General features: G+C 39.6%; 1 long non-coding RNA gene across 1 annotated transcript in view; it reads left to right on the forward strand.

Moving 5' to 3' along the window:
- LOC308634779 overlaps positions 1-13,241 on the forward strand; it is a 55,032-nt gene extending 41,791 nt beyond the window's left edge. Inside the window, exons 2-3 of the long non-coding RNA XR_014019085.1 lie at positions 10,431-10,624; positions 11,623-13,241. This is a non-coding gene — a long non-coding RNA (uncharacterized lncRNA). The remainder of the gene's footprint in view (positions 1-10,430; positions 10,625-11,622) is intronic.
- Positions 13,242-26,179: the final 12,938 nt, after the last annotated feature.

The raw sequence follows: 26,179 nt of genomic DNA on the forward strand, positions 1-26,179 counted from the left end.
GACTTCGAACTTGTGATCCTTCTGCCTCAGCTCTCCAAGTTGCAGGGACTATAGGCACAAACCCACCATGTCTGACCTAGTTATCTTTGAGGGTAAAAATGTTTTAAACTTTGCTCCCATCCCCAAACACAAATTCTCAGTGCAGTATCACAGGGTACAGAGAAAAATAGTACCCTTGGTGTTCTGATGAGATGGCTAGAGAGTAGAATAGCCATGTGCCATGATGTAGCAAACCCCTTCTTCCACGCTTCTTCAGGAACATAATGGGGGGAGCATTTAAATAAATTTTTAAAAATAAAAACCAAACATCATGTGTCCAGAAAATCAGGAGCAGTATTTTTATTTCATGTTTTTGGCTTGAAGAAACAAATGTGAAATTGAGTGAAGGAAGATGAGGATGGAAAAGCAGGAAGGGTCCTGATCATGAATGACACTGGGTAGCAGCCTGTTATGATCCTACAGCCCAGGCAAGTTAGGGAAGGTTTTTTGTTTGATTGTTTCACATCTGGGAATTGAAAATGTCTGTTGTACATGGGATGAAGGTGAAGTTGGAAGCAGGGGAAAAGAAAAATTAACAAAGCTTTACATGATGGGAATGGAGGAAAGATTTCATCACTCCTCAAATATGGAAGAAATATTTTTGTGGGCCCATTTAGTGCAGAGGTAATGCTTCATCCCAGAGATACAACAGTGAAGAAAACAAATGCAGCCTGGGGCGCTCAGGTTGGGTACAATGTAGGTCAGCTGACAGGAAAATCAGTAATAGGGATTAACTAGAGACAAGTGTGTCTATGTTGCATTGATCCTGTATTCAGGGATTGTGACCAGGAATGTCCTCAGGACATTGGATTAAGTAAAGAACAAAGGAGGCAGGGATAATCAGTAAGGTGTTGAGAGTTTGTGGAGTGAGGGAAGGCACCAGAGGATTATTTTTTTGACTAAAAATTTTCAAATTTCACCTAGAATCCCAGGGACTTGGGAGGCTGCAGCAGGATTGCTAGCTCTAGGCCAGTCACAGCAGCTTAGTGAGACCCTGCCTCACAATAAAAAAAAAAAAAAAAAAAAAGGACTGAGAATGAGGCTTAGTGGCAGAGTGCCCTTGGGTTCAAGCCCAAGTACTACATAAGTAAATAAGAAAAAAACTCTTCAAATAATGATGATTAATGATGTTGAAAATTAAACTTTGTGCATGATTTTGGCCTAAAGAATACTGGTTTACATATATCCTTGAAAAAAAATTAGAGGTGGAACAAAGTAAGACTAATAAATGTTAGCAATTTTTCTTAGCATTATTACAGTTGAGTGAACTATAAAAGCTGTGATGTGGGAGAATGAGGCAAGCAGATAAAATTTTGGTGGAGAAAATACAAACTCGTGAATGGGCAATTGATATCAAATCATCTCCATAAAACTCATGTCCTAGAAGCCAATTTGCTGAGTCATCAGTTTGCCAGATTCACCCAGTTTATGGGATGTGGTTTTGAGACTTCAACAGGAATGTTAAATATTCTTATTGAACATGTTCACTTTTTGTCATGGACAAAAGAACTGTTACTTTTTTTTTTAATTGAATATCGAACCCAAGGGCAATTTACCACGGAACCATGTCCCCAGCCCATTTTTTTTTTTTTTTTTTAATTTTGAGACAGGGTCTTGCTTAGTTGCTGAGAGTCTCTCTAAGTTCCAGACTGGCCTTGAACTTTGAAGTCCTCCTGCTTAAGCCTCTGGAGTAGTTGTGATTCCAGGTGTGTACCGCGTGCCATACAGGGATTATGTATTTTTGAAAGTTCACCTGAATGTTTCTTAGCCTGCGCTGGGCTGTTCACAGCCCCATAGTCACATAGCTCCATCCACAGGACCTGGTGTGCGCTGGGCTCTTTCAGTCATGGGCGTCTGTAGCAAGGATGAAGGACTCAGATCACATACTCTGAAGCCAAGCTTCATATAAAGAATGTGAACTAGGAAAACAAACAAGAGATTGGCCAAGTTTGATGACTTAGGAAAATTACCCATGAGATTGGGCCATTTGGAGCTGATTCCTTGGTGTAAATCATGGAGTGAGCTCTGAGGAGATCCTGACTGGAGGGGAGGAAAGAATGAGAACAAGGGAGTGTGGTAGGGTGCAGTGGGGTGGGGTGTGGGGATGTGTGTCCAGGTGGTTTTTGGAAGTAGCTTGATGGAGGAGGGGACGAAAGGTCACTTCCTGGTGTGAATTCAGGCTACTGATAAAAGAAGGAAACAAAGCTGATGGGAATGTTGAATTATTGGGGAAAAAGTGAAAGCCAGAGAAATCAATCTAAGGCCAACCTTTTAATTTGACAGTTAGAAGAACTCACCAAAATAAAATTCTGGTATAATATTGGATAAAATGTTTCCACACCAATGCACCAACAAATTAAAAATAGATAATGATTTTATAGACAATAAAAAAGAAAAAAAACCTCTTATCTTTGACCTTTAAGAATACCTTATACAAACCATCTTAATTGTAGTCCAGCTCAGTACAGAGACACTATAGTTAATGTAATGCTGGGAATAAAATACTTCCTGTCCCTTTGCTCCTGAGGAGAGAACCAGGGGTCACTAACACTGAATGACATCCTAAGACTTTGATTTTTAATTTTTATTCTGAGACAGGGTCTGGCCATATTGCCCAGGAGTACTTTGGATGCTCTGCCTCAACCACCTGAATTGCTGAGGTTACAGGTTTGGGCCACTGCAGCCACTGTTTTCATTTTTTCCCCTCCTTTGTGATTATAATGAACATGGTCACACCACAATAAAATCAGAACTCTCTGAAGGCTGGTTTGGTTATCTGTGATCATTAAAAATGCCTGACCCTATGGAAGTGTAAAAAATATAAAATACAAAATGTAAATTTTCCTTTTTAAGGTATTTTGAAGGAAAAAGAAAAAAAAGGTAGGACCCTTCTGTATTGCAATTCACATTATGGTTTTGGTTGAATGGTGGCAGAGCACATTATTACATCTGCTGGTTTGCTGACCAAACTGTGGGAGTGGGCTTCTCTACAGGGAAGTGACCACCTTTAGATTAAAACAGCAAGTGAAGGATGACCAGGTCATGCAACTTTTAAGATTTTTTAAAAACTTTTCTTTTTTTATCTTTTTGTTTTTCTGGTTTTGGTGCTGGGGACCTGACTCAGTGGTGCTTTACCACTGAGCTACATCCCAGCTCCTTTTCGTTTTCTGATTTTGAGACATAGTCTCACCATACTGCTGAGTCTTGCTAACATGTGAGGCTCCAAGTTGTGATCCTCCTGCTTCGGCCTCCCATGTCTCTGGGATTACAGGCCTGTACCACCATGCCTGGCTTATTTTTCCTTTCCTTGCTGTCTTGGCATTCTCATTGGTATCAATGTTGCCATATCATATACATGATTATACAGATGAGTCCTGAAGCTCAGAGAGATTAACTAATTAATTTAATTCAAACCCTGAGGAGACTGACTACAACATAAAGCAGATGAAAATAAGGTTCACAGTGTGTAGATAGGTACATATAATCCCAGAAGCTTTGGAGGCTGAGGCAGGAAGATCAGGAGTTGAAAGCTAAACTTAGTAACTCAGTGAGGCCATACACAACTCAGGAAGACTCTGTCTCTAAACTGTTATAAGCCAGTATATCCCCATAGGGCTGCTAGGAGATAAAGCAGAAAAAAATCTGTTCCAGCTGCAGAGTTAGCCTTCATACATTTGTAGGTTTGGTCCCCAGTACCAAAAAAAAAAAAAAATTGTTAAATTGCTTCAATAGAAAGAGGGACATGTAGATTCTCTGATTCAGGAAGGAGATAAACTATTAAGCATTGGTTGATTTTCTACACAAGAAGTTCAAAAAACCTTTCAAGAATTATTACCTTCTCCCACACATTTGGGAAAATACAAGTTCCCAGAGTTGTGAAGAAAATGCAAAGACATGCAGTTTCTTTGTGAAATGGAGATTTTTGTTCTATCAAAGGACTGTATGAAGAACAAGATGAATTAAAGGGGCACCATGGTGCATACCTGTAATTCCAGTTACTCCAGAGGCTGAAACAAGTGAATTCCAAGTTGAATGCCCCCATCAGCAAATCAGCAGGACCCTGAGCCTCCACCCTTACCCCAAAAGGAAGGTCTTGGAGATGTACCTTAGTGGTAGAGTGCGTCTGGGTTCAATCCCTAGTACCGAGAAGGAAAAAAAATTATTATTGACAAACTATTGATAAACCCAGCCTGATTCCCTCTAAAAATTGGGAGCCATCTCACCACAAAGCCATGAAAAGCTATTTTCCGCTTTACTATAAATGACTGCAAATTCTGATCTTGGTTGGAATGCCTGCCCGTGCCTTGAACTCACCCATGCTTGGTTCTCTGACCAGATAGCAGCTCTATCTGAAACTTTAGTGACCCCTCACAAATCTTGGCCTTCCCTGGCCAGATAATGACCCTCTATGAGGCTCTAATGACCTTCATAAATTCTGATGTTGGGGCCAGCAAAAATATAAACTAGCATTTGTGTTATGCTCATCAGAGTTTTGTCATCTGTTAACTCCCCCTTTGGGTAACTTTCTGGGCTATAAAGCTGGGCTGCAATAAAGCTGTGGTGCTGTCTTGTTCCTGTGGTTTGTGTTGGGAGAGGCAGCTTGGCCGGTTGAAATAATAAGCTTGCTTTAATTTGATTTTAATTGGAGTCAGTTGTCTTTTCTTTGCGTCCTAAGGCTCTTAAAACTTTAATCTGATGTCTTATAATATCTTTATGCAATTTCAATCTGTGGTCTTTCCTGCTTCCAAGCTCAGTACTCCTTAATCAATACCATATCAAGTGATGCGGCTCATCTTTGAGTCGAAACTGTTCTGCCTCATAGTGTGGGTTGTGATAGTGTGATAGAGAGGAGCGCAAGGTTTAAGGTGCGAGGTCAGGGGCTCACTATGACCTAAACATGTCTGTTCCCATTGTCCTCAAGTTCAATTGGGGATTAAATAGTACCAGCCAAGATTAGTTTCAGGGAGTGCTAAACAGAAGATAGGATTTGAAGAGATAGGTTAGGTTCAGGTAAACTGAGGTGTTTAGGGTGTGGTGTGGACTAGGGTGGGGCAGAGTCTTCTGCCCCAGGGCTCTTGTTGGGGATAGCGCAGGATTTGGGGGGTGTTGACTGCCTCTGTCTGGGGAGGGGCCGCCTGTGGGCGTGTCTAGGGTTGGCTATAGTAATGAATGAGGCTCCAGAGTTCCTCACTTTACTACTGAGAAGGCCTGAGGAGCAGAGAGTCAACATGACTTCCAAAGGTGAGGCTCTTTGCAGGAAAACTGAGATGTGTGTTTTCAGGGCAGTCCATGGACTCATGCACTAGTGTTTGGAAGTGGGGATGTTTGAGCCTTCACCTTTCAAGGGTAGGCTTGTGTTCCAGGGACAACTTCTGTCACCAACGAAACTGTCTATGGATTCTGCACACTGGAATTGGGGAACAGGGCTTTTCCAAAGGCTCTTATATTTAAAAATAAGCTCATGGTTATATTAAAATGATTCCTTATATTTTAGAGATGTATAGGAGTATTTTCAGGTCAAGAGATACATCTGGAATTCCTATCAAAAAAATGAAGGGACATGTCAAAGAGATGAGAGAATGATTGGGTAGATCAACTAAAATTGACTAGGTATGCTCTGTGTTAAGGTGGAGGGATAAATTCTTTGGGTTCATGTATTCTTTCTTCTTTCCTGTGAGTTAAAGAGTTAGCTGGTATGGTAGTATGTACCTGTAATCCCAGCTACTGGGGAGGGAGGCTGAGGCAGGAGGATCCTGAGTTCATGGGCAGTCTAGGTGTTTTGAAAGTTTATGGGGGGGGGGATGGGCTTGTGGATCAATGTTAGAGCACTTGCTCTAAAACTGTGGGGCATTGGTGAGGCACTGGGTTAGTTCCTTAGAACCACAGGATAGGCTAAGCTGTGGCTCAATAGTAGAGTACTTGCCTAGCTTGCCAGAGGCCTGCATGCAGGAGGCCCTGGTTTCCATGTGGCTTCTTCCCCCACAGAACACACAAAGAGCATGGGTATAGCTTAATTGCAGGGTACTTGCCTATCATGCCCCAGATTCTCTAGAATCTTAGGAGTGGGAGAGGGGTGAGAAAGTACACTCAAAATTTAATGAGTGGTCCTAGGAATTGTTTTTTCCAGTTCACAAATGATTTTTTTTTAATTCTGTGCAATTCAGAATTAAATTGTGAACTTTCCAAGCCTAGGATAGTGGAAGAGATTTTACATGCAAGTTTTTGATGAGGTGGACTTGCAAAAGTCTTGGTTCTGTCTCTGATTTCTTTTTCTAGAGGAGCTCTAGTTCAGAGGACAAGGTTTAGGAGTCAGCTGTCTTGCAACTTATACATGACCCTCCTCCCAAACTGTACATAGTGACTCAGGAGTCAACTAGCCAGAGGGTCTCAGAGGCAAAATTGTGCATCAAAGGGCCTTCAAACAGTGATGACTCAACTGTAGTCCCTTTGGGATGTGAAATCTTTCACAAAGCCACCATGGATCTCAGCTAAGTAGGTGCCAGAGTTCTTGCTTCTAACCATGGGGCTAGAGCAATCTAAAGGACTTGTCTTTTGGTTACTGCTTGTTACTACTGAGCTTTATTTGGAAAAAACTCATGTCTTTCAAACATTTTCAGTGTGCACATTTGCATTTCAGAAATGCTGGGAACATTTCATATTGAGTTATGGAGTAGGGAGTGGGATGAATCAAGACCAGAAGCTCCCCTGGAATCTTGGCTGTGATGAGCTGGCCTCCCCACATGTGACATTTGCTGTGAATAGAGTGCTTTATTATTATTCTTTTAATCCAATTTTAGGTGTTATTTCTGAACATTTGGGGAACTTGCATCTCATGGCTAGTATGTCATGCTCCATGCAGCTCATTGATGGTTCTCTAGGATGAGAGGTAGAAAAGTGGTACTGCATATGAATTGTTGGGGAGATTTCTGCTAAGTGGCATGGTTGAAAGCACTGCCTCCTTTACCCTTCTCACCAGCCCCTCCTAGACAGGGATAAGCCTCCCCTCCTATGTACTCTCAAGAGCTCACTATTAAGACTACATAGTATGTTGAATGTGTTCATAAAGGAGATTATCATCCTTTGTTTCATAAGAGAGAAATTAGTATGCCTGTATTTCAGGGAGAACTGTATTTCTCGTACTAAGAAATATCCAAAAGCACAAAAAATGATTCCATCCAGGTATTGTTTAATGATTTGAACTAATTCTGAGAAACATATGAGGAGACATTTGTTGTGTGGACACCATCGGGTGCACTTACATAAACTAATATATCTCTGATAACTTGATGACATGCTCTGTGTCATCACCATCATATATCCAGTCCATTCTTGACCACAGCATCGTTTATTTGGTGCATGACTGAGAGTAAAACATCTCTGGGCTCAGTCCAACTGGAATGGAGCCAATGTTGAAACACTTGATGTTTCTGTGTGAAAAACTTAATCCTGATGGAACAGCTTTGGGAGGTGTGGTCTTTAAGGCCAGGGAGGCTCCACCCCCAGAGTGAGTTAAATCTGTTCTATGGAGTCGGTTAATTATCCTGATGTGGCTTTGCTATAAGTGAACTATGTTTATCTAAGGTGAATAAGTTCAGGTGTTCTCTCTTGGGATGATTTCCTTGAATTACTTTTTTATTTCATATTTACTAAGCTGATCCTCTGTGCCAGTCCTGGGTTCTCAAGACCTTCTCAACATCCCAAGAACCATCCTTTGGATATATAGTTGATGTATAACTCACCCTCACTACCATTTTTAATGTGCAGTTCAGTGGCAACACCACATTATCCTGTAAACCTTACCACCAACTGTCCACAGTGCTCTTTTCATCTTGTAAAACTGATATTTTTGTGGGCTGTGGTTGTGGCTCAGTGGTAGAGCACTTGCCTAGCATGTGTGAGACTCTGGGTTTGATCCTCAGTACTGCATATAAATAAATAAATAAATTAAATAAAAGATCCTTTCACAGGTAAAAAACATATTTTAAAAAGGGGGAGGAGGAAAAAGGAGAGCTACTACTGCCATTTACAAGTAAAAAAAATAAAAAAAAAGAAAACCTGATACTTTGTAATCATTAAACCATAATTCTTCATTCCCTACCCTGCTCCTTAGCCCCTGGACACTATCATATAGTACTTTTGGTTTCTATGATTTTGACTCTCTAGGTACCTCATACAAGTGAATTTCCTGGATAATAGAGTCATTTTTAATTATTTTTTTGAGAAACTGACATGTTGTTTTCCACAGTAGCTACACCATTTTGCCTTCCCAGCGACAGTGCATCAAGGGTTCCAGTTCCTCACCTCCTGTTCAGCAGATTCTTTACTCTGGTTATTTGGTTTGTGGATAGTAGCCACCCTAATGATAGTGAGGTGTTATTTCCCTGCAGATTTGAGTTTGGCTTCCCTAATGATTTGTGATGTTGACCATCTTTTCACATGCTTAATGACAATGGGTTTTTCTTCTTTGGAGAAATGTCTATTCAAATCCTTTTCCCATTTTAATTTACAGTTCTGTGTAAGTTATGGTTCTTTGTCTTGATATCAACACTTTGTCAGATATGATTTGCAAAGGGATTGTTCCAATCTGTAGACTGTCCTTTTCTTTACTTCATTGTATCCTTTAGTTCTTTATTTAGATGTAGTCTAATGTTCTTGTGTGTGTGCTTTTGGTGATGTAGCTAAGAAATCATTGCCAAATTCAATGTCAAGAAACTATCCTCAAGTTTTGTTGCAGCAGATTTTATGCATTTTTCTAGCTTTGTTTATTTCCATTGAGTTAATTTTTCCCTGTGGGGTAAAAGGCCCAACTTGATCCTTTGCATGTGGATATCCAGTTTTTCCAGCACCATTTGTTAAATCCTGCCTAGTGTTTCCTTGGACTCAGAAATAAATGTTCCATATTTGTTTTCTATGGAAGAATGGATGCCTTCCAAATGGATTAGGTCACCCAGAGAAAAGGAGAGGACAGAAAGAGTGAGTTGTGTATGAGGGTGTTGAGAGTGTCACCCAGAATCCCATTTGTCAAATCACTAGTAGCAGAGCATGAGATGCATGCCTGTCATTTCAGTGACTCCTGGGGCCTGAAGCAGGAGGATCTCAAGTTTGAGGCTGCTTAGTTGAACTCTGTCTCAAAATGAAAAATAAGAAAGGGTTGGGATGAAGCTCTATTATAAAGCCAGTGGAACAGCTACTGGGTTTATCTATTACCCTTCTGAAAAATGCTGGAAAAGCAAAGCCACTGGAGTGAGAGTGAAGTGGAAGGAAGAAAAAGGAAGGCTACTACTGCCATTTTTTTTTGTTTGTTATGTCTTACATGTGTGTGTGTGTGTGTGTGTGTGTGTGTGTGTGTGTGTGTCCCTAGTTTGTTCTTACTGCTTTAACTTGGGTTTTTACTTTCCTTTTGATAGGGGCATGTTTTGACTCTCTCCTCATTTCCTCTCATGTCAATTCTATGTATATTTTTCTTACAGTAAATAAAAGTAATATGACAATATTTTATTTTCATCTTAATAATAACTGCAGTCTCATAAATCTCTATTCGTTTACAGTTCAATCCCCCACTTTAGGCTCTAATCTTTCTTTCTTTCTTTCTTTCTTTCTTTCTTTCTTTCTTTCTTTCTTTCTTTCTGTCTTTCTTTTTGTCTTTCTTTCTTTCATTTGTTTGTTGTGCTGGGGATTGAACCCACAGGTGCTCTACTACTGAGCTACATGCCCAGCCTTTTAGCTTTTTCTATTTTGAGTGTGATCCAGTGGAAGAGTGCTTGCCTAGCATGCCTGAGCCCTGGCTTCAATTCTCAGTACCACCAAACAATCAAAGCCCCCATACAAACACTTGGCGAGCCCTTGGCACTAGTGTTTTAAGACTGCCATCACATTGCAGAGGGGGTTAGGAAAGGGTCATGTATGCAAAAACTTCAGTATCCTTTATTTGATTGTTATGTTGAACAGTAAGCTCACTTTGAACTTCATATTATAGAGAAAAAAATGAAGGTGGTCATAAAACATCAATACTTGTATCATCTGAATGCCTACTCCCTAGTTTATTTAATCTTATTCCTTCTCTGCTCTACTGAAACCACTTAAAGTGTTGGGTGTGAGATTGATGTGAGCTGATTTATTTGTACTTTCTTTATGGCTGTGCATTGCATTAGTCACTTTCTTTATATTTTTGAATTTTTGTTAGACCAAAATCCTTTCCCACCCTGCAGATCATAATATCATGGTATCCTCATAGTTTTGAAGATAGGCCCTTAATCCTTTTTTTTTCATTATGAATAAAGTGTGAGGCAGAGATCCACCTTTAAAAAATCTTAGTCAACAAATAATCTTTTCTTTCTCTGGATGCCTCTAGTATTCCTAAATTCTATTCTTTATGTTACCATCTTTTTCAGCATCTTCAGTTGAAGATAGTCATGAGGAAGCAGGAGAAACAAATCAAGAAAGAGGAAAAAGAAAACCACGGCACAAATTTACAAAACATGATGTGGAGATTCTTAATCTATCATTTGAACAAAATCCATACCCAAATTTTAGGATCCGGGCGGAGCTGGCCAAGCAAATGCATTGCCACATATGTGAAATCAATGTAAGTCAAAAGTCCAAAAATTACATGAACATATATTTTTGTAGATGACACAGAAAATAGAATTTTTAAAAAGTTTCATTTCAGGTAGTCTGGATGTGAGAAAAGAGCACCCGCCTTTTGGTTTAATTTTTGTACCCTACTTGCTAACTTCTCAGTCACCGCTGACAAATTGTGGAATCTTGCATGTCATCTTTCTGTTATAATTATGTTGGAAAGAGAAAATGAGAACGTGTTTTTAGAGGTCCCAGTTGTTATGTATAGTGACAATTTAAAAAATCTTAAGCATGTATGGAAGATCATTTCCAGCTCTTAACCTAAAGCTATTCTGAACTTGGGAATGGGTTCCAGGAGTGATCAAATATCAAAAGGCTTACAGAAACTCTTGCTGTGCCCCTCTACAACTCTAGCTCATTGAGTTGCATAGTCAAAAAAGCATTTTCTCATCTCCACACTCTCACCTCTAAACTGTGGGGACTACGGCTGGCATTGCAGGTATCCTCAATTGATGTAGGAGAAAAACATGAAGACTAGAGTTGTTCAATGCAGTTGTTCAAATCACGTGTACAATGCCCTGCCCAGTTGTGACAAATTTGGCTTCTTCTGTATGTGTATTTTAAATGCAATAAATTTAAGAATATTCTTACAATACACTGAGTCATGACTGTACCTTGATGGGGCAGGTTGAGAAAAATTAAGAAGTTGTGGGAATGTGTGTAGGGCAACTAGGGATCTGTTCATTCTAAATTCAGAAGTTGCAGAGAGGTTGCTGGGAGACTTTGAAAAGCCTGGGTTCTCATGGACAGCAGGGCTGCTGTAGACTGTGGGGACAGTTTGGAATTTGGAATTGGGCACCATTCACAACCTCCATTATATGGAGAACCCAGGAAGGATTTTCTTTTTTTGTGTCTACTCCAGGTCAAGAAGCAAGTCAGTGGTAATGCTGAAACTAAGGTTACCTATACAATATTTGATTGAAAGTAATTTGTCTTTCTTTTTAGAATTGGTATCAAAACAAAAGATCCAGACTACCAGCTAGAGAGAAACAGAAGATATTTGCTGCCAGGAAACAACAAGAGTCCCTTGTCCAAGGTTATCAGGTTTTCCACCAGCAAGATGCCCAGAGGCAATCTGACAAGGGCACCACTGCACAGCCCTCTCGCCCCCAGCAGGCTCCACTGGAAAGACCTGGCTACTCTGCTATGAAGACACAGGGAGGTCCTAGTGAACAGGATAGCTCATGTGACTGGGTATTCCCAAGCATTGGAGAGTGCCCTGGAGAAGTTTGGACTTATGCAGACCCTCCACAACAACAGAAACAAAGAGAGCACTTGTCAAATTTAAACAAACATGTGCAAGACACTTCTTGCCCTGCCCTGCCTCAGACATTTTCTTCCACTTCGAGGTAAGATCCTCTAAGGTGCCAGTGTATGGAGGGTTCTGAAGACTGCTGCTGTCCTCCGTGGACCAGCACAGTATCTTCAGGACACAGAAGAGCTTTCTAGGACAGCCTGGACTCTCAAAAAGCTGTCAGCATCATTGATATCAAAATAGATTTCCTTCAGTGTCAAATCTATCAACAACACAACAATAAAGACCTACAAATAGACAAGATAGGACATTATGAAGGAAGGTATCTCACCCAGGATTGCCAGAGAAAAGTTCACAACATTTTGCCATAATGCAGCCTTCTAGGAACAGACTTCTGCAAGGAGATCTTTCCATCAACTGTATATTTATCTTTGATCTCACATAATCTTTGTGATTAATCATTGTTGCCTAGAATTCTTGTTTTGAAATTTCTTTTGTACTTCTTTTTAATATTGCCTTTAAAAATCTTCCTCAGCCCTTAGCTCTCCCACTGTGCTCATAGTGAATATACTCAAGCATATGTGGCAGGTATATGCCTGCCTACTATACTGTGGCAGGCATGTGGCTATTACAGTGTCATTCCATTTCCAATTTATATTCTTGAAAGCACCTTTCTCTGTTATTTAAATAGACAACTCCATCCACCTAAAAGGCACAGCACTACCTGAGTTTTCCCCACCAAAGACATGGCTTCTATTGAAGCTGCAGCTCAAACTACTGAAATCTCAAGAACACCTGGAACCTCCTGCACTGGGGCAAGAGTCCTTGTTGGGATTCCATTGCAATTTGACCATCACCTGGGCATGTTGGTCTCAGCATGCCCAGGTGAGCATTCAGATATTGTCAATTTGAGTTTTTGAGACAATCTTCAACGTGGGGGGTACCTGGGAATTTCCCACTTGGAACCATTTTTATAATTTTGGTCTTTAGGACTCAGAACACTTTGAAGTATTCCAGAGTTTCCTGTTTCTTCCACAGCTCCTGCAAAAACAGCTCTGCAGGCTACATCCCTCAAACCACTAGGGGGCACCATTCACACAATGCCAGTGGAAGAGAGGAACAACAACTTTTGAATTTCCAGTTGACTCCTGGGGTGTTTTGTGTAGAAGTAGACCAAGGCCTGAGCTCTCTTTGGTAGCACTTCCCATTTTACTCTAACAATATTTAATTGCAAAATGGTGTATACTGGTTATGATCATTTAGTAACACTAGGACTTTTAGAGAAACTTTGCTCTTGTGTTTATTGTACTTTGCCTACCTCCTCATAGCCATTGTGAATAATCTGATATGCTATGTTTGTCATGTGTCTCATATTTATTAGATTGTGCAAGTAAAAAATACTATAACTATTAAATTACACAATAAAGCACGTTTTGTATGAATTTCCAAGTTGTGTAACAAAAACCTAAATTTTGAAAATATTTTCCTTCCTATAATGAGACTGAAAACAGATGAGGAAATAGCAACTCTCCAACAGGGAAATCTGTTATTTACACAATCCCTTTAGGTAGTCACTTGGAAAGTTTATTGAAATTGCAGATGTCTATCAAGTCTGCTACTAGATGTTTCCATAGGAAAATGATGGTCCTTTCTTACAGAACACAGAACCCCCAGATAAGAAGTTTCATATAAAGTAATCCAGCTAGCTGTGTTAGATTTCCAGCAGTGTAATTCATATCTGTGACAAGGCTTATTTGACTTTTTTTTTTTTAAGTTGTCTGGGGATTAAATCCAGGGCTTTTTGACACTGAGCTACTTTCCCGGATGTTTTTATTCTTTGAGACCTATTCTCACTAAGTTGCTCAGTCTGGCCTTGAACTTGTGGTATTCCTGCCTCTGCCTCCTGAGTTGCTGGGATTATGGGTGTGGTTGACCAGGCCAGGCTTGGTTCATGGTTTTGGAGGTTTCAGTTCATGGTCAGTTGGGCCTGAAGGGAGATAATGCATCAGGGTAGAGTAAAACTGTCTACCACCAGGAAGACATAGGGAGAAAGAGGGAGAGGCCAGGCCCACATAATCCCCTTGAAGATCTGCCACTAATGACCTAAAATTCTCCCCATAAGCCCCACCTCTTAAAGATCCCAATATGTCCCAGTAGCATCACTAAACTTTACCACATGTAGCTTTTTTTTTTCCAATTCTATGATTTATTTATTTATTTATTCATTTTTTATCATTTTTTTTATTGGTTGTTCACAACATTACAAAGCTCTTGACATCATATTTCATACATTAGATTGAAGTGGGTTATGAACCCCCAATTTTACCCCAAATGCTGATTGCAGAATCACGTCGGTTACACATCTACAATTTTACATAATGCGCTATTAGTAATTGTTCTATTCTGCTACCTTTCCTAACCCCTACTATCCCCCCTCCCCTCCCCTCCCAACTTCTCTCTCTACCCCATCTACTGTAATTCATTTCTCTCTTTGTTTATTTTCCCATTCCCCTCACAACCTCTTATATGTAATTTTGTTTAGCAATAAGGGTCTCCCTTCATTTCCATGCAATTTCCCTTTTCTCTCCCTTTCCCTCCCATCTCATGTCTCTGTTTAATGTTAATCTTTTCTTCCTACTCCTCCTCCCTGCTCTGTTCATAGTTGCTCTCATTATATCAAAGAAGACATTTGGTATTTGTTTTTTAGGGATTGGCTAGCTTCACTAAGCATAATCTGCTCTAGTGCCATCCATTTCCCTGAAAATTCTATGATTTTGTCATTTTTTATTGCTGCATAGTACTCCATTGCGTATAGATGCCACATTTTTTTAATCCATTCATCTATTGAAGGGCATCTGGGTTGGTTCCACAGTCTAGCTATTGTGAATTGTGCTGCTATGAACATCGATGTGGCAGTATCCCTGTAGCATGCTCTTTTAAGGTCTTCAGGGAATAGTCCGAGAAGGGCAATAGCAGGGTCAAATGGTGGTTCCATTCCCAGGTTTCCCAGGAATCTCCAAACTGCTTTCCAAATTGGCCACACCAATTTGCAGTCCCACCAGCAATGTACAAGTGTACCCTTTTCTCCACATCCTCGCCAGCACTTGTTGTTGTTTGACTTCATAGTGGCTACCAATCTTACTGGAGTGAGATGGTATCTTAGGGTGGTTTTTATTTGAATTTCTCTGACTGCTAGAGATGGAGAGCATTTTTTCATGTACTTGTTGATTGATTGTATATCCTCCTCTGAGAAGTGTCTGTTCAGGTCCTTGGCCCATTTGTCGATTGGGTTATTTGTTATCTTATTGTTTAATTTTTTGAGTTCTTTGTATATTCTGGATATTAGGGCTCTATCTGAAGTGTGAGGCGTAAAAATTTGTTCCCAGGATATAGGCTTCCTATTTACCTCTCTTATTGTTTCTTTTGCTGAGAAAAAACTTTTAAGTTTAATTAAGTCCCATTTGTTGATTCTAGTTGTTAACTCTTGTGCTATGGGTGTCCTATTAAGGAATTTGGAGCCCGACCCCACAATCTGTAGATTGGAGCCAACTTTTTCTTCTATCAGACGCAGAGTTTCTGATTTGATATCAAGCTCCTTGATCCATTTTGAGTTAACTTTTGTGCATGGCGAGAGAAAGGGATTCAGTTTCATTTTGTTGCATATGGATTTCCAGTTTTCCCAACACCATTTGTTGAAGATGCTATCCTTCCTCCATTGCATGCTTATAGCCCCCTTATCAAATGTAAGATAGTTGTAACTTTGTGGATTAGTCTCTGTGTCCTCTATTCTATACCATTGGTCCACCCGCCTGTTTTGGTACCAGTACCATGCTGTTTTTGTCACTATTGCTCTGTAATATAGTTTGAAATCTGGTATCGCTATACCGCCTGATTCATACTTTCTGTTTAGAATTGCTTTTGCTATTCTGGGTCTTTTATTTTTCCATATGAATTTCATGATTGCTTTATCTATTTCTACAAGAACTGCCGTTGGGATTTTGATTGGCATTGCATTAAATCTATAGAGAACTTTTGGTAATATCGCCATTTTGATGATGTTAGTTATGCCTATCCATGAACAGGGTATATTTTTCCATCTTCTAAGATCTTCTTCTACTTCTCTCTTTAGGGTTCTGTAGTTTTCATTGTATAAATCTTTCACCTCTTTTGTTAGGTTGATTCCCAAGTATTTTATTTTTTTTTGAGGATATTGTGAATGGAGTGTTTTTCCTCATTTCCATTTCGGAAGTTTTGTCGCTGATATACAGAAATGCCTTTGATTTATGCGTGTTGATTTTATATCCTGCCACTTTGCTGAATTCATTTATTAGTTCTAGTAGTTTCTTTGTAGACCCTTTTGGGTCTTCTAGGTATAGAATCATGTCATCTGCAAATAGTGATAATTTAAGTTCTTCTTTTCCAATTTTTATGCCTTTAATTTCTTTCGTCTCTCTAATTGCTCTGGCCAGTGTTTCGAGAACTATATTGAATAGAAGAGGAGATAGAGGGCATCCCTGTCTTGTTCCGGATTTTAGAGGGAATGCCTTCAACTTTTGTCCATTCAGAATGATGCTAGCCTGAGGCTTAGCATAGATAGCTTTTACAATGTCAAGGTAAGTTCCTGTTATCCCTAGTTTTTCTAATGTTTTGAACAAAAAGGCATGCTGTACTTTGTCGAATGCTTTCTCTGCATCTATCGAGATGATCATATGGTTCTTATCTTTAAGTCTATTGATGTGGTGAATAACATTTATTGATTTCCGTATGTTGAACCATCCTTGCATCCCAGGGATGAATCCTACTTGATCATGGTGCACTATTTTTTTGATGTGTTTTTGTATTCGATTCGCCAGAATTTTATTGAGGATTTTTGCATCTAGGTTCATTAGAGATATTGGTCTGTAGTTTTCTTTCTTTCTTTCTTTTTTTTTTTAAAGAGAGAGTAAGAGAGAGAGAGAGAGAGAGAGAGAGAGAGAGAGAGAGAGAGAGAATTTTTAATATTTATTTTTTAGTTCTCGGTGGACACAACATCTTTGTTGGTATGTGGTGCTGAGGATCGAACCCGGGGCCGCACGCATGCTAGGCGAGCGCGCTACTGCTTGAGCCACATCCCCAGCCCCTGTAGTTTTCTTTCTTTGAGGTGTTTTTGTCTGGTTTAGGGATCAGGGTGATGTTGGCCTCATAGAATGAATTTGGAAGGGCTCCCTCTTTTTCTATTTCCTGAAATAACTTGAAAAGTATTGGTATTAATTCTTCTTTAAAGGTTTTGTAAAACTCCGCTGTATACCCATCCGGTCCTGGGCTTTTCTTGGTTGGTAGTCTTTTGATGGCTTCTTCAATTTCATCCATTGATATTGGTCTGTTCAGATTGTGTGTATCCTCCTGACTCAGTCTGGGCAAATCATATGACTTAAGAAATTTATCGATGTCTTCACTATCCTCTATTTTATTGGAATATAGGTTTTCAAAATAATTTCTAATTGTCTTCTGTATTTCTGTAGCATCTGTTGTGATATTGCCTTTTTCATCCCGTATGTTAGTAATTTGAGTTCTCTCTCTTCTTCTCTTCGTTAGCATGGCTAAAGGTCTGTCGATCTTATTTATTTTTTCGAAGAACCAACTTTTAGTTTTGTTAATTTTTTCAATAGTTTCTTTTGTTTCAATTTCATTGATTTCCGCTCTGATTTTAATTATATCTTGCCTTCTGCTACATTTGCTGTTGTTTTGCTCTTCCTTTTCTAGGGCTTTGAGTTGGAGTGTGAGCTCATTTATTTGTTGGTTTCTTCTTTTTTTGAGGAATGACCACCAGGCGATGAATTTTCCTCTTAAAACTGCTTTCATTGTGTCCCATAGATTCCGATATGTTGTGTCTGTATTTTCGTTTATCTCTAAGAATTTTTTGATTTCCTCCTTTATGTCTTCTGTAACCCATTGATCATTCAGTAATATATTGTTCATTTTCCATGTGATGTAGGATTTTTCCTTCCTTCTTTTATCATTGATTTCTAGTTTCATTCCATTATGATCAGATAAAATGCATGGTATTATGTCCACCCCTTTATATTTACTGAGGGTTGCCCTATGGCATAATATATGGTCTATTTTTGAGAAGGATCCATGTCCTGCTGAGAAAAAAGTATATCCATTTGATGATGGTTGATATATTCTATATAAATCAGTTAAGTCTAGGTTATTGATTGTGGTATTGAGTTCTATAGTTTCTTTATTCAACTTTTGTTTGGAGGATCTATCCAATGGTGAGAGAGGTGTGTTGAAGTCTCCCATAATTATTGTGTTGTGGTCTATTTGATTCTTGAATTTGAGGAGAATTTGTTTTATGAATGTCGCAGCACCATTATTTGGTGTGTAAATATTGATAATTGTTATGTCTTGTTGGTGAATGGTTCCTTTTAACAGTATATAATGACCTTCTTTATCCCTTTTGATTAACTTAGTCTTGAAGTCGATTTTATTCGATATGAGGATGGCCACCCCTGCTTGCTTGCGAGGACCGTGTGCGTGGTATATTTTTTCCCATCCTTTCACCTTCAGCCTGTGTATGTCTTTTCCAATCAGATGTGTCTCCTGGAGGCAGCATATTGCTGGATTTGTTTTTTTAATCCATGATACCAGCCTATGTCACTTTATTGGAGAGTTTAAGCCATTAACATTCAGAGTTACTATTGATATGTGGTTTGAACTTCCATCCATGTTTGATTGTTTATCCTTTTTTTAAAAAAATTTTTTAGTTTGTTTCTCCATGATTGTCTTTCCCCTCACCCTCTGTCTTTACTGAGGCACTTCCCACTGATGGTTTTGGTTATTGTTTTTCATTTCTTCTTCTTGTAGTGTTTTGCTCAAAATGCTTTGCAATGCTGGTTTTCTGGCTGCAAATTCTTTTAACTTTTGTTTATCATGAAAGATTTTTATTTCGTTGTCATACCTGAAGCTTAATTTTGCTGGATACAGAATTCTTGGTTGGCATCCATTGTCTTTCAGTGTTTGAAATACATTGTTCCATGACCTTCTTGCTTTCAGTGTCTGTGATGAAAAATCCGTTGTTAACCGTATTGGTTTACCCCTAAATGTAATCTGTCTCCTTTCTCTTGTAGCTTTTAATATTTTCTCTTTGTTCTGTATATTGGATATCTTCATAACAATGTGTCTTGGCGTTGGTCTACTGTGATTTTGTGTGCTCGGTGTCCTGTATGCATCTTCAATTTGTATATCTGTTTCCTTTTTTATTTCTGGAAAGTTTTCTGTAATTATTTCATTCAGCAGGTTTCTCATTCCCTTGGTTTGAATCTCTGTACCTTCTTCTATCCCGATGACTCGTAAGTTTGGTTTCTTCATGTTATCCCATAACTCTTGGATGTTTTTCTCATGATTTTTTACCAGCCTTTCTGAGTTGGCTAGACTCTTTTCAAGATGGTATATTTTGTCTTCATTATCTGACGGTCTGGTTTCTACTTGCTCCACTCTGTTAGTGATACTCTCAATTGAGTTTTTAATTTGGTTTATCGTTTCCTTCATTTCTAGAATTATTGTTTGATTATTTTTTATAATCTCTATCTCCTGATAAAGATGCTTAACTTCTTCTTTTATCTGTTTATGAAATTCATTCTCAATGTGTTCTTTCACTGCTTGGATTTGCTGTCTTGTATCCTCTTTAAGGTTCCATTCCATCTGTCTAAGGTGTTCCTTGAGTTCTTTATATGACCATTTTTCTGATGACTCTAGGTCCTCCTGAATATTTAGGCTGTCCTGCATTGTTTGTACTCCTTTTCTTCCTTGTTTTTTGAAGCTTCTCATGTTACTTCTTGTTCTGTTTGACTGCTGAGTTACTGTTTACTCCTGTAAATTAATTTGATGTTTGGGAGGAAAGGTATTTGAAGGGAAGGGAAGAAGTCTCTAAAGAGAATGAGAGTAGGCAGGTAGAATTCAAGGAAAGGGGGGATAAGAAAAATGAAAAGACTAAAGAAGAAAAAATAGGAAATAAAAAAGAAAAAAATTAACAAAAAAACCAAAACAAACAAACAAACAAAAATAATAATAATTAAAAAAAATTTAAATTAAAATTAGTAGAAAAAAAATTAAAAAAAATATTTAGTAAAAAAAAATTAATAAAACAACAAGAAAGAAAAAAATGAAAATGAATGAAAAACCCAAATCAAAAAAAAAAAAAAGAAAAAAGAAAAAAAAAACCTAATAAATGCCTTCTTAGAGTTTGATTAACTTCTCTTCCAGTAGATGGCGCTGTGCCCACCGGGTCAAGTTTCTCCTGTCAATACGCAGGAACCAATCACTGTGCAGCAGCTCCTCCCAGACTGGGCGAGTCTCCAATCCTGAGTGTCTAGGGCCTACTCTTGTGTCTAGTCACTTCCCACTTTTTCTTTAGCCAGGCCCCTCTCACCACAATACTGGCTACATGCCAGGTCTGCTGCTCCCTGGAGCCCTGTTTTCATGAACGACTGGGCACACTCTTCCAGTTTGCCATTCCCTCAGACCTTAGGTTTGTAGAGCTTGGGGCTGAGAATCCTCAGCGGATTTTACTTGCCCTCCGGTATCCACTTCCCCGTAGCTGGTGCAAGAGACCTCAGCAGTCAGCCCTGGTGGGAGTGGTAGGCGGGTCCGCACCACCTCTGATTCCCTTGGGCTGGCTGTAGCACTCATGGGAGAGCTGGGAGGGGCCCTTAAGATTTTCCTGATGTGTGGAGAGGGAAGGCTATGGGATCACACACCTTTAGCTGCCGGTTTCAACGAAGTTATCTCCTCCGCAGCAGTCTGATGACGTCGTTTCACTTTGCCGGGCGACCAATTCAACGGGTGGGTCCTTTTCTCCCAAGCCCCATTTCAAACCTGTGGCCACTACTTATGAAGGCTCGGTAGGCATTTACCTTCGTATGATGAGAAGGGCTGACCAGTTGTTTCAGCCGGATGAATTAATGCCGAGTCATAGCTGTTTGTCTGCGGGAAGCAGGTGACCGGGAGTTTGAATTCAGCGGATCAGGGCTCAGTGCGTGTTCTCGGATCACTTGGATTTTAAATTGTCACTCATCTTATCAGCTGTTTCATTTAATTCGGCAGCTCATTCGCGCGGTGAAGAGTCTGCTCTATGGTGCTCCGAGGGAGGCGGCGGCGGCAGCAGCGGCCTTCGGAACCCCCGGGGAGGGGGTGTGGGTTGGGGGAGGGGAGGCGGCGCCTCGGGGCCGCGCTGGCTGGGTACCAGACACGCGGGAGAGCGGGCGGGGTGGGGGAAAGAAATTGAGATCTAGATTTAGAGACTGAGCTTGGGAGGAGAGACAGCTGGGGAGAAGCAAGGCGGAGAGGCGGAGAGGAGAAGGAGATGGGGCCGATAGAGCCGTGCAGCTGGGGCTGCAGCCTTACTGCTCGAGCTGAGGTCCTGATGGACTCCCTCCACCTTGGCTGGATTAGTGGCGGATTCCCACATGTAGCTTTAAGGGATGTTTAAAATCTAAGATTAGCACAGCACAGTTAAAAATAACAGACAAATGCAGTTATTTTGAGAATGTTTAGGATATAATGACCAGTGAAATATCAAGTTTCAAAATTAGCTTTATAATATGATAATTCTGAAAATGAAAGAAGAGCTGAAACAGTAATGATTATTCTTGAATTTGCACATAGGCATTCACCCAGTAAAAACACATGGACTAGATTTATATGCCCTATATTTTTAAAATATTTATTTTTTTAGTTATAGTTGGATGCAATATATTTATTTTATTTATATGTGGTGCTGAAGATAGAACCCAGTGCCTCACATGTGGTACATGGGTGCTCTACCTCTGAGCCACAACACCAGCCCCTGCCCTAAACTTTCGAAAGTTGCATTTGGACTTGGGCAAAAGCATTTTTTTTACACCAATATTATGAGAAAACTCAACTGGGTTTGTTTTTAACTAACTAGCTAACTAATTCATTTATTTATTTTTAAATGTTTTTTGGTTGTCAATAAACCTTTATTTTAGTGATTTATATGCAGTGCTGAGAATAAAACACAGTGTCTCTTCCATACTAGGCAAGCACTCTCCCACTGAACCTCAACCCCAGTCATTAACTGAATTTATTTATGCTTTCCCTTTCTGTAGATTTTGAATTTTCAAATGCTGTCTTCATTGATTGCAAGATTATAACCCAGTCCTAGTGATCTGCATAGATTTTTCTTAAAGAAAAATGTTTTTCTTTGAGAAAGCCTAGTAGATCATCACACATGTATCCTATTTATGTGTTTCTACGTTAAGGTACCTAATACTTCAATTAAAATTTTTTTCACCTATTTTCAGGAATTTCCTGATACTCAGGTTTTTGCCAGCACTATCTTCAAGGGTTTGTAGCTTTAGTATGAATTAGATATGTCATCTCTGTTGTTATTCTCTAAAATCTTGTGCTAATTTACATGTATAACTTTATGAAATATTTGGATTTTTTTAATGACTGAGTCTGACCTTTCCTTTACAGGAAGATTTTTTATGACTGATTCTGTATTTTTCAATGATTCCCAGTGGTTCTCCTTGAGTCATTTTTGGAAAGTTGAATTTTTCCAAGAATATATTTTTGAAAGGTATCAAATGTACTGACATAGAGTTGTTCAAAGAAGCCTGGTAACTTTCAAGGCTAGAGCAAGTGTAGCGGTGTGTTACTTTCATTGTATATGGTTATAACGTCTATGTTCTATTGCACAGGTTGTTTTCACCGGCCAGCGTCTGTGACAGGCTCTGGGGTCTGCTGGGTTGGGGGTCCATGTGTTGGGGGCGGTGCTAAGCTAAGGGCTGGTTTCCATCAGCAGATCTCTGTGGGTCCAGGTGGGGTTTCATCAAAAGGCATCTGCAAGCTCTCAGGACACCCACTCTGGACTCAGCCTTTGGTGTCCAAGCTGGAAGAGGTTGCTGGGTGAGAGGCCGTGGTGGAAAGTTGGGTTTCAGGGCCTCTGCAAAGTCATCCGCCTACAATCAGGATTAGCTTGGTGACCCCCTGCCAATTCTTGAGCCTGAAAACTGAGATGCTGAAGTTCCCAGGACCAGGTCACATTTCTTGCCTGTCAAGTCCTGTTTTATTTTTTCTTTTTTGGATGCCAGGCACTGGCTGGTCACCTCCTCTAAAGCAGGGCGGAAGCCATAATTGGAAGAAGCTGGCACAGTTCTGCTTCTGGAGGAGGAATCAGGTTTCAGCCCAGCGAGGCGCAATGAGATATCTCTTGACAGCTCTCAGGTGGGATTCCCCCACTGCCAAGCAAAGACCAAGCAGGGTTTCTGGCTGGAGCTGGGGACTGAATCCCTAGCAGGGCAGTTGACACTCCACACAGGACAGGAGTCATCAGTTTGTGTCTGGTCACAAACTAAAGATGGTTACACTGCCTGGTGTCTCTGAGGGGCTCCATTCAGCTCTACCAGGGGACCAAGGTTCACAGGGATAAGGAAGCCATAAGATGAGTCAGACCTGATACATCAGGATCCTGACAAGGGCACTCTGCTACTTTCTTGTCACCCCAGACCTATTCTTAAAGGTCTTTTTGTGCTCCAGGTGGCCGGGACTATTCTAAGATCTCCCCTGTATAAGAGGAACCCAGGTGGGTGTATGTAGAATTTTCAGGTGAATAAAGGCTTCAGTCTTTGAAGTGTGTCATTGTTTGGGTCCTATAAGGTGTGTTCAAAACAAATTCCCATATAAAATTTCACAGGTATTCCCATCAATTTCCAGTTGCTCCATGTACATTTTGGTTTATTTTATTTTATTTATTTATTTTTGGTAAATGGGGTTCTTGTAAAAATTTTTTAAAAAATTATTTATTTATTTATCCCCATTAGGTACATATGCCAGCAGAATGCATTTTGATTTACTGTATAGAAATGGTACACAATTTTTCGTTTCCTGGTCATACTCTATGTAGCTTCGCACCATATCTGCAGTCATACATGTACCTAGGGTAATGATGTGCTTTTCCTTTTTTTTTTTTAAGAGAGGGGGGAGAGAGAGAGAGAGAGAGAGAGAGAGAGAGAGAGAGAGAGAGAGAGAATTTTTAATATTTATTTTTTAGTTCTTGGCGGACACAACATCTTTGTTGGTATGTGGTGCTGAGGATCGAACCCGGGCCGCACACATGCCAGGCAAGCGTGCTACCACTTGAGCCACATCCCTAGCCCTAATGATGTGCTTTCCATTTCATCATCTTTCCTGCCCCCAACCCCCTTCCTCTTCCCTCCCTCCCTTTTGCCTAATCAAAGTTCTTCCATTCTTCTCATCCCCCCACCCCCATTATGGATCAGCTTCCACTTATCAGGGAGAATATTTTAGTTTGAATCCATCCCATTTATCGATTCTTCAGTTTATTTCTTGCAGTATAGGAGTCTTATTAATGAAATAGGGGCCTAATCTGACATGATGGAGATTTGTGTACAAGGTTTCAGGCTTTATTCATAGGTCATTGATCCACTTTGAGTTGATTTTTGTGCATGGTGAGAGATAGAGGTTTGATTTCATTTTGTTACATGAGGATTTCCACTTTTCCCAGCTCATTTGTTGAAGAGGCTATCTTTTCTCCAATGTATGTTTTTGGCACCTTTGTCTAATACTAGATAACTGCAGTTACCTGGGTTAGTCTCTCCTTCCTGTATTCTGTACCAAGGTCTACAGGTCTGTTTTGGTGCCAATAACATGCTTCTTTTGTTACTATTGCTCTGTAGTATTGTTTAAAGTCTTGAATAGTAAAGCTACCTGCTTCACTCTTCTTGCTAAGAATTGCTTTGACATCCTGGGTCTCTTTTTTTTCCAGATAAATTTCACAATGGCTTTTTCTATTTCTATAAGAAACATCATTGGGATTTTGATTGGGATTGCATTGAATCTGTACAGTGCTTTTTGTAGTATGGTCATTTGACAATATTAATTCTGCCTATCCAAGAACAAGGTAGATCTTTCCATCTTCTAAGGTCTTTTTTAAATTTCTATTTTGATATATTTATTTATTTTAGTGTGCTCTAGTTTGTATTGTAGGTCTTTCACTTCTTTCATTAAGTTTATTCCAAAGTATTTTATTGTTTTTGGAGGCTATTGTAAATGGGGTGGTTTTCCTAGTTTCTCTATCTGAGGATTTGTCACTCAAGTAGAGAAATGCCTTTGATATAGGTGTTCATTTTATATCCAGCTACTTTACTGAATTCATTTGTTAGGTCTAGAAGATTTCTGGTGGAATGTTTTGGGCCTTTTAGGTATAGAGTCATATTTTCTGCAAATAGTGATAATTTGAGTTCTTCTTTTCTTATCCATATCCCTTTAATTTCTTTTTCTGTCTGATTGCTGAGTCTAGAGTTTGAAAAACTATGTTAAATTGAAGTGGTAAAACAGGGCTTAGAACTAGATCAAAACAAAAAACTCAGATACCTCTCAGCCCCCATCAATCTATAATAATTGCCAAGATATGGGGCCAATGTGTCAATCTTGCAGTGGATACCCAAGCAGAATACTCTGTCCTGAACTCTCTAATAAGCCCCACAAACTCCAGGGAAAATGCCACCACACAAGGCACAACAGAACTCAATTTTAAAGGAGAAAATTCTCCCTCAAATTTGAACTGTTACTCTGATGGAAGCAGGCTCCCTTGCTGCTTCTTTGGGAAATCCATTCAGGGAGGGTGTGGACACAGCCTTTGTCTATATTCCCTTACAATGAAGAAAATCAAAATCCTTCTTTCTCTGAGTTCCCACAAGCCCTCACTTCTTTTATTAAATGCTTTTTACATTTGAGGGATACATCAGGCCAGACACCAGGAAGGCTTTTATAATTGTACATTTTTTGAGCTTATAATTTTGATCTGGCCTGCAGAGGATAATGTATTTTTCTGTTCAGTCCTATTTTATCCAACTATGGAGGTTTCATTTTTACACAATGTTTTGTTCAGAGACCAATTTACAAGGGTTAGCCCTCAATGTAAAATGTTTTTAAAAATCTACAAAGCCTTTGTTTATTGTTTTGTTTTGTGTATGTATGCACACCATGTGTTTGCATGTCTGTATGTATTTGGTAAATAATACAGGTTTAAAATTTTTGTGTGTCCTCACTGAAAAGAATTGTACTAAGAGTTAAAAGTCCCAACAGGTATATTTAAATTTCTAAAAGGTGACTCCAAAGTGTTTACCCCAGCCATGTCATTTCAATTCCCCTTTTCTTACAGCAGTAGGCATACCTAAAATTAGAGGGGGAAAATGAAAAGAAACAATTAAAGGCAGT

Source organism: Spermophilus citellus (genome assembly GCF_964194105.1).
Source record: "Spermophilus citellus genome assembly, chromosome: 15".
Lineage (NCBI taxonomy): Eukaryota > Metazoa > Chordata > Mammalia > Rodentia > Sciuridae > Spermophilus > Spermophilus citellus.